Source organism: Tasmannia lanceolata, unplaced genomic scaffold (genome assembly GCF_043159265.1).
Source record: "Tasmannia lanceolata isolate RefF3 unplaced genomic scaffold, GAP_Taslan_0.1 ptg000013l, whole genome shotgun sequence".
Lineage (NCBI taxonomy): Eukaryota > Viridiplantae > Streptophyta > Magnoliopsida > Canellales > Winteraceae > Tasmannia > Tasmannia lanceolata.
Window position 1 is genome coordinate 21500608 of NW_027518690.1, and position 11484 is coordinate 21512091.

Sequence of the window (11484 nt, forward strand, 5' to 3'; positions counted from 1 at the left end):
ACCCAACCCGAAATTAAATCGGTTTGCTTTTCCCAACCTTCACCCAACCCAAGGAAATGCCAACCCAACCAGAGCCTAAATGAACCTGTAAGGTTCGGGTTGAGCCCGACCCAAGTTGCACCCCTAGTTATCTGGAATAAAAGTAATGTAAGCTGTAGAGTTCACATTTCATCCATCACTCGCCAACGAAAACAATCCTGACCATCGATCCGAGCCCTATTATTTGTCTCCCTATAAATTCCTCCTCGACGCACCGACCGTTCATATTTTCGCAGGCAATGGCCCTCTCTCCCTCCCTCTCGTTCGCCGTGGGTTTTTCTTCCTTCATCGAGGTCTTTCCTTCTAGAACCTTCGAGAAACGATCTTGTGAATCAAAGATGGATGATGGTAGCATGGTCTATGAATTGTAAGCCGTTTTCCTTTTGATTTTCTATTCTACTTTTTCTTCTTCTTTTCCCTTTCATCTAGGGTTTTATTTACCCAAGTTAGGGTTTCATTTCCTTTCCTTTAGGCAGAGGATCTTGTTATTGATTTTCCTGTATTTTGTCTGTCTTTTCTTGGCAGAGGATCTTTTGGCTGATTATATTCTGGTTGATGTATATGGGCTTCTACAGGTACGATTTCATATTATCAGGGTCTTAAAGCATGCTTTATAGTCTTTATTTGGTGGAAATTGATTCATTCGTTTACTTTCTATTTTGGGTATTGAATGTTGAATTTTTTTCGGAACTTTTACGTATCCCCTTTTCTTTGAATATCTATCTTGGCTCTGTAGTTTGAATTACTGATTGTTCATTTTTTTTGTTGGCGAATGAGACATCCCCAAATGAACATATTACACATGTACTGTGAATCTCCAATAATTGTAAACCCAGACCCATCACCATTGGATAATGATACACCATTCTTGCTTAATTTGGGTGACCATATTGGTTCACTTTGCACAGTTGAGATTGAAGCCCTGTTCAGGAAGCCTAGGCAATGCTAAATTATTGAGAGCATAGACGATTTTAAGTTAGAGAAAGGTGCTTACTGAAGCCTTTCAACCAGGAGTTGATGCATTGCAACATGTTCGAACAGCATCCTCATCCTTTCAAATTTTTACTCACATCAGATGGAGTAGATCTTGGATCATAATTTGCCAACCGGAACTAAAGTTTGCTCTGTATTCGAGCGGGCAGGCATTTGGGCTATTCAATTTTTTTTTTGGTAAAACCTATGATTACACCGTTGTTTTGATTCTCAAGCAGTGATAACATTCTTTGCCAAAGTCCCATGGTTGATACTTAAACACATTGATAATGCACACCGCATGCATGTACGGCGGTTTCAACATTAGGAATAGTTCAAAAATCATGCTTTGAATGATAAGTTCATGAGAGTTTGATCCACGAGCTTATTGATTGCCAATCCAGTGTGAGTGTTGAAGGACGTTCATATAATGTTATTCTTTTATTTTCAGCTATGTTGTCGAACATGGATCAAATATGGTGAATACTTTAAACTTAGTTTTCAGAGTATTGTTATGAAAAGGAGTGGAGATGGGCTAATACCACACTTCAAATATTGTATTATATTTTTTTATATCTTATGTCTATATGCTTCTACGTTTCTAATTTGGTCATTTCACTTGATTTATTTTTAACTTCCAAATTACATTTTGGTATTTTGCAGTTTATGATGCAGAAAGTCCATTTCTGCATTACCCAAAATTGTATATTCTTTAAGAAATACAATGGTGGGCTCGTATGCTAACTGCTAGGTTCTCTTTAGTTTCATTAAGTGTTCAATTCTTGTAGGTGAGAGGTAGGGAAAGAAGTTTTTTGCTTGTTTGGAACTTAATCCTGGAACAAGGTTGTTGGAAATGTCTCTGAAAGTTGGGAAGCACACTTACGGAGAATCGCATTTCAGAAGTGAGAAACACCGATGCTCTAAAAAATTGGGGAAGCAAATTTTCGATTTGTGGGAAGCACGCTTCTCAATTTTGGGAAGCACATTTCCCATTTTTTTTTTCTATTTTTTGTTTGGCGGTGGTAAATTTCCCCCCTTAAAGGATAGATTCACCCTCTTTACTGGTTGTGAAGCACCAACCTGTACACCTTTTAGTTTTTGAATAAACAACCGGTTGTACTGATCTCTCTCTCTCTCTCTCTCTCTCTACAGCAAGAAAGTCTTGGGGCTGGGTTGCCATTGGCCGTATGAAACCCTAGAGCTGGCCGGAGAAGGTGCCAACATGGCAACGGCGTCCGACAATAAAATCCAGGCGATTGGAACCCAAGAGACGGAAAGAAGGGCGGCTTTCAAAGGGCTGCGGTTATGTCATTTAAAAGGACAAAAGGATTTGGATGCAAGGCACTTAATCTTCTCCGTAGTTGTGAACAAAGAATTTCTATCTCTCTGTCAGCATGAGAGGATTCAACATACAAAATCAGATCAAGGGCATAATCATAATACGGAACTTGGCTACTCAATTCACAGATTAAAATCATCTTGGATGTGCTCATCATCTTTGCAAAAGGACTCTTTTCTGCTGGACATGGGGTCATCATCTTCTCGCAAGAAAGATGGAAACCCCGCCGGAGCCCAGTCCTCTTCTCTCCACGTTAGCTTACTACGTCTTTCTTCATCTCCCCATCAAACTTCCTCCTCGACACTGCTTGAGAGAAAGAAACCACAAGAAAATAGGTTAAATGCCTTTCTAGGTGGTGGTTGGTGGGGGGAGAGAGAGAGAGTACCAGTTGTTTATTCAAAAAATAAAAGGTGTACTGCCACAACCAGTAAAGGGGGTGAATTTATCCTTGAATGGGGGTGAATTTATCAGCGCCCTTTTTGGTTCTTTTTGTTCATTTTATCTTATCTTGTTTTTTAATTTTCATTTTTTTAGTAAGTTATAAATATTTATTTATGGTAGTTAATTTTCTAATTGATTAATTATGAGAAGATGAAAGGTGAAGAGGTATGCATTTATCATTTTCTTTTTATTTCCCTTATTTTCCTATTTTTCTTTAATTTTTATTTTTAATATTGAGCGTGTTGTTCTTAATTGATTAATCACAAGAGGAGGAAGAAGGATTTTAAATTTACCCAAAATTTCCCCAAAAACAATCGAAATGTTTTCGTTTCCATCCCCACCGAAACAAAATTTCAATGAATTCCTTCCACGTCGTTATTTTGATTGAAGTTTCCGAAATTCGACCCAAATTTTCGAACTTCCCGAAATTCGACCGAGATGGTCGGAACGACATAAAGATGGAAAGATGTTATGATTTACATTTCATTCCATTAATGTAGAGAATGATATTTGGCAGGCAGCATCATTGAGCTGCACAACAACGTAACCTATCTCATACACGGGATGTCAGATCGGCATGCGAGGATGCAAAACAGTGTAACCTATCTCATACATGGGATGTTAGATCGGCATGGGACGTATAATACCTCGTAACTTTATGTTGCATTGACACAGAGTTGGGGGGTCCTCGGAGAGGGGGGGGGGGTGCTGGTCATTGTAATTTATTATACTTCATTATATTGTACTTCTTTATTGACCTTATTGTTTCAGACATGTGTGCCAATGCATGTCACTAGATGTTCGATATGATTAATCCATTATGGATGGCCTTTTTTTTTTTTTTTTTTTTTGCTTATGTAATTGTTTCGAAGTATGTATTTGTGCTTATCTAGCATTTCCCAAAGTTTCATCTTTAAATTTCTTCATTTGCACTGGCTTCGATATGTTTTGTGATTTTCCAAGATTTCCACCGAAACCAAAATGTTTCTGTGTCTATGCCGATCGAAGCCGAAACTAAAATTTACTACCCTGGACGAATTTAAAAAGACAAAAATAAGAAATAAAATTTGATGTGACTTTTGAGGTTGTTTTAAAATTTGATTTGATTTGATACTTTGATTAAATTATTATATTCAATTAACAGTTTGACACTTATTTTTATTTTAGTATGTGTATGAGTATAATGCATTTATATTAATTAGTCGTTGTTTGTAATTCATATATGAGATGAATAGATGCTTAATTTTACTGTGCACACATTGTTGATGATACTGAGAACTCTATATATTAAGTGATGTTAGTATCTTTATTTAAGTGATTAGTTGTACATTTCAGTGAAACTTATCCATTTATCACACTTCATTTTAGTGTATGTGTAATAATGTTGATGTGTATATGTAAAAGTGATGTTAGTTAGTTTCTTCACTTGAGCGATTTATCATTTAATCATTTAAGTGATCAATCATTTAATTGTCCATTTTAGACTCGAGAAAATTTTGCATTAACTTTGATATTTGATTGATGGTTGGAAGTTGGATTCGTGTTCAAATTTATTTTTTTGGGTTGAATTAGGATTTAATATTAGCTGGAATTTTGAATCATTTACGGTGGTTTGATTTGCTTATGTTGCTTAAAAACATGATTTCACTTGCTTTAAATTGTACAGACATTTAAAATGGATTATTAAAACCTGTTTATAATTCTCTCTAAATTTTTAAAATTATTTTATTTTTATATTTTTTCACTTCTTGCTATTCTTGTTCTCTTCCATAGCTCTTATTTTTACGCTTCGCCGATGCTTCCCTTGATGCTTCCCCAACGATTTGCTCTTTCGGCTTTCTCCCTTTCCGAGAGCACTCGCTTTTCACTTTCGCTTCACCCAAAAATCTCGATTTTTGATAACTATTTAATATTATCCCGAAATTTCGATCGAAATTCGCTATGAGATAAAATAGCCGGTAGATTGATTTCGTCCTGAAATGCATTCCGAAACTGAAATTTGAAACCATGCTGGTAACTATGATGTGGAAGGTGGTGGAGAGGGTAATTTTTTATCTATGCGGATTTGGATATGAAGTATTCAAGCCATATATATGTGATATCCATGGATTGACATAATGACAGCCACTATGACTAATTTGAAGGCTTCAAGTACATATGTTTTTTTATTGAATGGCTAAATGGTTTTATTCAAAGATAAAAGACTGAGGTGGTCAGTTTAGAATGAAATACAGATTACATGATAGTTAATAAAAGCCTCTTATGCGAAGTAAAAGAGGCTAAAAGGCAACAAGCAGAATGTAGTCCAAGGGGAAGGTAGTCGTATAGTTCTAGCTCTGACTTGAATACCCCTTCCTTTGCTAGGTTATTCGCTCCACCATTGGCCGAACATCTAACAGGGTGAATCTATTTGAACATCCCTTATTAGGTCTTGGATTTCATCAAAGAGAGGCAAATCTCCAAGGATAAGTATGAGATCCTTTGAGCCCACGAATAACATTCAAGGCATCTCCTTCCATTACCACATTTGCTAAGGAATCACGATGGATGAGTATAATCCCTTGATGCACAACACACACCTCTGCCTCATTGGAATTGGATATCTAGGGCCCGGGAATGCTCAACGAACCAACCCCTCCTCATCTCTAAGAACCCTTCCTATTCCTATCGGGCGTGGATTTCCCAAAGAGGAGCCATCAAAACTGAGCTTTAAGACCTCAGGATGCGGCGGCTCCCACTCATGAATGGTAGTTCTTTTAACTTTTCAACTGAAGCACACCTCTCTCAATCCACACCAAAGATCATAAGTGGATACGAACGCGAAGGAAGGAATAGTCTTCGCCCATGATATAGTTTAGGGGTGCAACTCGAGTCGGGTTGGGTCGTGTTGAGGCCAACCCGACCCCAACCTGAGGGGCCATTTCTCCAACCCTAACCCGACCCAACCCGCCTCATTTTTTTCTCAACCCGAACCCTGACTCGAGTTGGAAAAAAAAATCTACAGAAGAAACATAAAAAACAAAGGGAAGGCTCCCTGTCTGCTTGAGAGTTCACTACTCCCGCAATAAAACCAGGATCGACGAAGTGCCCATATGCGCCCAAATGTTGCCGTCCTGTGTAGATGGTGAAGATTAGGCGCTGCCGTCCAGAGGAAACCCTGGAAAAAAAACACTTTATAGTTCTTTTATATGTTTGAAGAAAGAAGAAATGAAATAGGGTTGCGTAGAGGAGAAATGAAATGGTACATGAAAGCTTCTCATGAAAAGTAAAGGGTATTTATTGCATAGAGAAGAAAAGACATTTTACTTATTCCAGAAGTTACCAGAAGGCAAGTATTGAATTCAAATCGACTAAAGGACTGGCTGCTTTTCCCAAGATCAAAAGTCATTAATGGAAAGGACTGACTAAAGGACTGGTTGCTTTTCCCAAGATAAGAAGTCATTAATGGAATGCTGGGAGAATAAAATATTAGATTGGTGTCGGTGGTGTGCTCAAGTTTTCATCATTTTCTTACTAAAAAAATGCTCTAAATAGTATGGGTTTAGCCTCAGGTCGAGTTACCGACACATCAACCATAACCCGACCCGAACGTTCCTTGGGTTGGCTTTTCCCAACCCGAACCCAAATCCGAGAAATGTTCAACCAACACGAGAAAAAAATCGAGTTGATACCAAAGAAGAACTCTTCACAAGGCCTTTAAAAACTCGAGCGTTTCTCTCTTTCTAGATGACTCACAAAGTGGCTGGAGAAGACATTCCATAGAATTTTTCCCTTGTTTTTCCTAGGCACCGAAGATCAACCCTCAAGTAGGCTTTTCCGGAAATACCCATGACATTCCGAATCTAGCCGACAACCAACTCCTTATCTCCCAAGCCAACTTACTATCGATAAATATATGGTTAACATATTCTCTGGCTTCGATGCTAAGAGCTTAATGATCTAGAATGAGCATATGCTGGTTCCACAGAAAATCCACCGTCCGGATTCTGTTAAGGTGGGCTGTCCAACCAAACGCTTGAACTCTAGGAGCCTAGAACTTCCTCACTGTGGCTTCAATTACAAAGTTCAAATGTATTGGTTGTGAGAACTCTTGCGACTTGCCTCTCTATAGGGCCATTAGTTTCAAACCACGACCTTCCATTGTCATACAATAGTGGGCGTGCAAAATAGTATCTATTGTTCGTAATACTTGATGATGAGATGAAGTTATTACTGGCCTAGTGTCATGGGATTTTTCTTTTTCGCAGCGGACAAAACCTATGCGGCGCCCCTACATACACATATGCTTAGGGCATCCTTTACCAATGCAAGGCACTCAAGGCCTTACACACCAAACACGTCTTGATGCTTCACTTGTGCACATAATCTGCAAATTGTTCAGCAGGCTACTAGGCTTAGATCTTGCTATGCACCTCTCGATACTTTGCTCAGGACCACAAAGCCTTTCATCAACCCACTGAGCGTGGCCCTCCCACTCTTCTGATAGCCTGCATCATGAGTACATCGAACATAAGGCCTTCAGGCTAAGTGCAAAGTCCATCCAGTGCAAGGCATGACGATGCCACACACCAATCCCGCCAATTCTTTTGACCTCGCAGCTCAATGCACATACCTATGCCATGAACTAATCTGCAAGGACTGAAGTCTCGCAAGCCAACTCCATCTGTCTTGAAGCAAGGCCAGGTCCAACCACGCTTTGCTCCGCTAAGCCCAAAGACTTAGGCACTCACACCAACGCATTGAGAGACCATTTGGATAGCTGAAGCCCACCAAGGAATGAGGCAGTATGCCACACTTCAATCTGCGAAACCCGAAGGCTTGGTCAACCAAGAAGCAAGTATGCCCCATGAATTTACCCGCCAGAATTACACCTCGCGAGGGCGACCGAAGCCACCTCGGCACGAACTCATGGAAAGCCTAGAGATTGGCCTAATCGCAAGACATACTGCGTTGCGATGCATCGTTATAGTTAACCTCAGCACCGATCCGAACGCGCAATGCAAGTGGGAACCCTACCCAACATGCATTGTCTTTGACCCCCTTACTAGATCAAACAAACTGAAGTATACCTCTTTGGAAAACTCATAGTCCACACCCATGGAAAGCCTAGAGCAGTGTTCTAAAAAGCGCTGGGCGGAGTTGCGCGGTTGATTGACCTCCCAGCGCCCAGGCGTTTTTTATTTTTTTTAGATATTAATATATTTTCATAATATCTTGCATTTTTTTATATAAAATATAAATACTTGAATACATAACAATCCAAACCATTTTATGCATATGCACTAAACATTAAATAATAACAAAAAGTCAAAAACATAATAAGAAATTAAGCATAAAGTACTTAATAATTTAAGTATTTAACAATACAGCACAAATCCATAACAAAAAAAAAAGATTAAAATCCAAGCACTTCCTCAGTCTTCACCAATCATTGCCCTCTCCCTCCAAGACCAAGACTCTATCTTCATCTGAGTCTTCGCCCCGCCCACGTTCCGCACCCAGGCGCCGCCTTATCACCTGGGCGGCCGCCTAATAATGCCCAGGCGGTGAGACCGCTTTTTTAAACTCCCAGGGCCTGGGCGGTGCGTTTTTTCTACCCCCAGCGCCTGGGCGGCTTGGGTGGCCGCCTTTTAGAACAGAGGCCTAGAGATTGGCCTAACCATAAGACGTACCGTAGTGCTGAGGCATCGGTATAGTTAACCTCAGTAGTATCAGTCCGAATGCACAATATGAATGGGCACAATACGAATGGGAACTCGACCCAACATGCACTGTCTTTGGCCCCCTTCCTCGACCAAAGAAATTGAAATATATCCCTTTAGAAAACTCTCAGTGTGTACCTAAAGCTCCCTTAGAGTAAGCCTACGAACAACAAGTTGATTTCCCACTGTGCCTCACAAGCATGCGCAAGTCCTCATGTAGCATTTCGGCAAGACAATAAGGTCTTGACCCACAACCAGTTGGACCTAAGTGGGGGAGTTAGCATGTCACATAGCTAATTCCCTTAAAGGTTTTGGCCAACCAGCCCTCTCAAGCAGGAGTGCCCACCAAAAGTGCTCTGGTGACATGCTTTGCAAGGCGCAACAAGAAAAGGTCATTTCTGTTTTTAATATCAACTGTGTCCCCGCCACACTCTCCCACCTGATAACATTGACGCCCTCGTTGACGCTGAGCACACTGCGAACTCAGCTCCACATTAGCATAGACTTAGCACTCTTGAAAACAGTTGCCACTAGTACTTCGACTGTACCACACTGACCCAATGTCTACTAGCCATTGCCTTATCAATTATTCTAGAGTTATCTTCCACATTAATGGTTTTCCTGTGCTCCATCAAACTCCGCGAAGGTTATCTGCCTATCCCTACAAACGCTGACGATGGTTTGCCGAACTCCATCAAGCTCTCCTAGAGTTATCTTCCACTTTGATGGTTCCACCGTACTTCATCAAACCTTGTGGAGGTTTTCTGATGATCCCTACAAACATTGACGATAGTTTGCTGAACTCCATCAAACTCGGCCGATGGTTTGCTGCACTCCACCAAATGTAGCGATGGGTTTATGAACTCCAACAAACATACCGCTGGGTTGCTGGCTTCCACTGCAAAATAACGGTAGAGCAACCAGACTTGATTTTCTCTCTCAAGCAACCCACAGATTGCTCTTTAACTGCACCTGAGCTTCTGTTGGAGTTGTCTTCCGAAACGACCATGTTATGCACTTTTGTCTCTCCCCGAAAGAGTGCTACAACTCTTGCTACACAACACTTGCACTTCAACCAATTGCAACACTTGCCACCGGCAAATACTTACGGTTTTGAAAATTTATTTTGTTTCGCTTTTAGCATCCAAGGCTTGCTTACTTTTGGCGCCTTGGCATTGAAGAAGTTCATTGTAGTTTTTAAAATTTCCATCAATAAGAAGTATTATGTGAAACCATTTTACTCTATTGCTCTTCTTCGTTTCATTTGGTAGATATCTTTCTTATCTAACATGACAAAAATGTTCTCTTGATGGCATTCCAGAGTTTTGCTTACGAAAAGGACAATCGTGCGAGATGATTGGCGGAGGAGCTTTGTTGTAATTGCCATTGTTTGGTAGATTGATGAATAAGGACATTCGTGCGAGATGATTGGCGGAAGCAACTTTGTTGTAATTGCCATTGTTTGGTGAAATTGAAGAACAAGCATAGTCGTGCGAGATGATTGGCGGAAGCAGCGTTGCTATACTCGCCATTGTTCGGTGAAATTGAATAACATATTTATCTTCCTCCTCAGTGGTGTTGAATACTTCACACCACTCAACACGCCTTTGTGAAAAAATTTATCTTTTTTGAATGATTCCTTTGTGAAGATTTTCTTGGGTTGGCTATTTAAATTGGTGGCGCAATGTGCAAAGTTGGACTGACTAGAGTTGTAATATTTGTTCCCCGGCGTGGGGTGGGGATGTATGTGTTGAATTCTATTGACCGAATGAATTATTTGTTTCAATTCTTGTCACGACGAATCTCGAGAAATTTTTAATAATAAATTTCAATTTTTTATTTTTCATTGTATGGACTTTAGATGATCTCGTTATAAGTTTATATCAAAATGTTTAAATTGTTCCACTACATGGACATCTCGAGAGATGAATTTATTTCTTCTTTTGTTGGAACAATTCAACTTGTTCCTAAGGTCATTGCATGTCTATGTTGGGCTTTTTGTTACTAAAGTAAATAGTCTTCACTTGTTCCATTTTTTTAATACACAACTACTTCAATGAACCAAGGGTTACTTTTTTTTAATGGTTGAAAATTCAGTCAAAGAGAAGGACCGAGATGGTTAACTGCAAACATGAGAGAGGAAAGCACAAGGGCTACGAAAAGATAAAAATAAAAGATGACAAAAGGCCATAAAGGCTCAAGGCGGTAAAAAGTCGAACTACTCAAGAGCCACCAAACGACCGCCCTCCCTAGCAAGCCTAATCGCCACCCCATTTGTTGATCTGCTGATATGGCGAAAGGTGATACTTGAGTTACCTAAAATGTCTTTAATCTCCCCAAAAAGCTCGGCAAATTTCCCTGAGAAAACATGGGATCCGCTCAACCAACGGATGACACTGAGGGAATCCCCTTCTACCAACACTTTATCCAAGTCTTCACTCACTAGAAACTTGATGCCTTGCCTTGGTGGACTGCACGCTCCTCCGCCTCACTTGAATCGGCCACTCCAATTGGGCTTGTAAAGGCCCACTTCATGGATCCCCTATCATCTCTCAGGACTTCCCTTTATGCCTGATGAACCGGGATTTCCAAGACTAGAGCCATCGAAATTAAGCTTCAAGAACCTAGGAGTCGGTGGCTCCTAATCCCGCACTATCGAAGGTCTCATCTTCGAACTAAGACACACCTCCCTCCACCCATTCCACAAATCAAAAGCTGAAACAAATTTAATGCTTGGCTGTGTCTTTACCGGAAAATTGTGAGGGCTATCACTTTATTAGAAAGATAGAGGGACTCTTAGCTTACACCTTAAATATCTTGGCATTCCTTTGCTTGCACAAGACCCAAACAACTGCAAGGAAAGTAGTGTTCCATAGGATTTTGCCTCTTTCCCACCAAGGTAATAATTGCCTTCAATCCAAATGGGGGCGCATATCTCCCTAGCTACTATGCAATGTATGAATAAGTGATCTACTGATTCCCTGTCTTGAA

The 11484-nt window shown here is 40.2% G+C and overlaps 1 long non-coding RNA gene across 1 annotated transcript; it reads left to right on the forward strand.

Annotated features, from left to right (window-relative positions):
- Positions 1-266: 266 nt before the first annotated feature.
- On the forward strand, positions 267-10339 carry LOC143889944 (uncharacterized). Its single transcript, XR_013255009.1, has 3 exons — positions 267-406; positions 565-614; positions 9815-10339. It is a non-coding gene; the product is annotated as an uncharacterized LOC143889944 (long non-coding RNA).
- The last annotated feature ends 1145 nt before the right edge of the window (positions 10340-11484 follow it).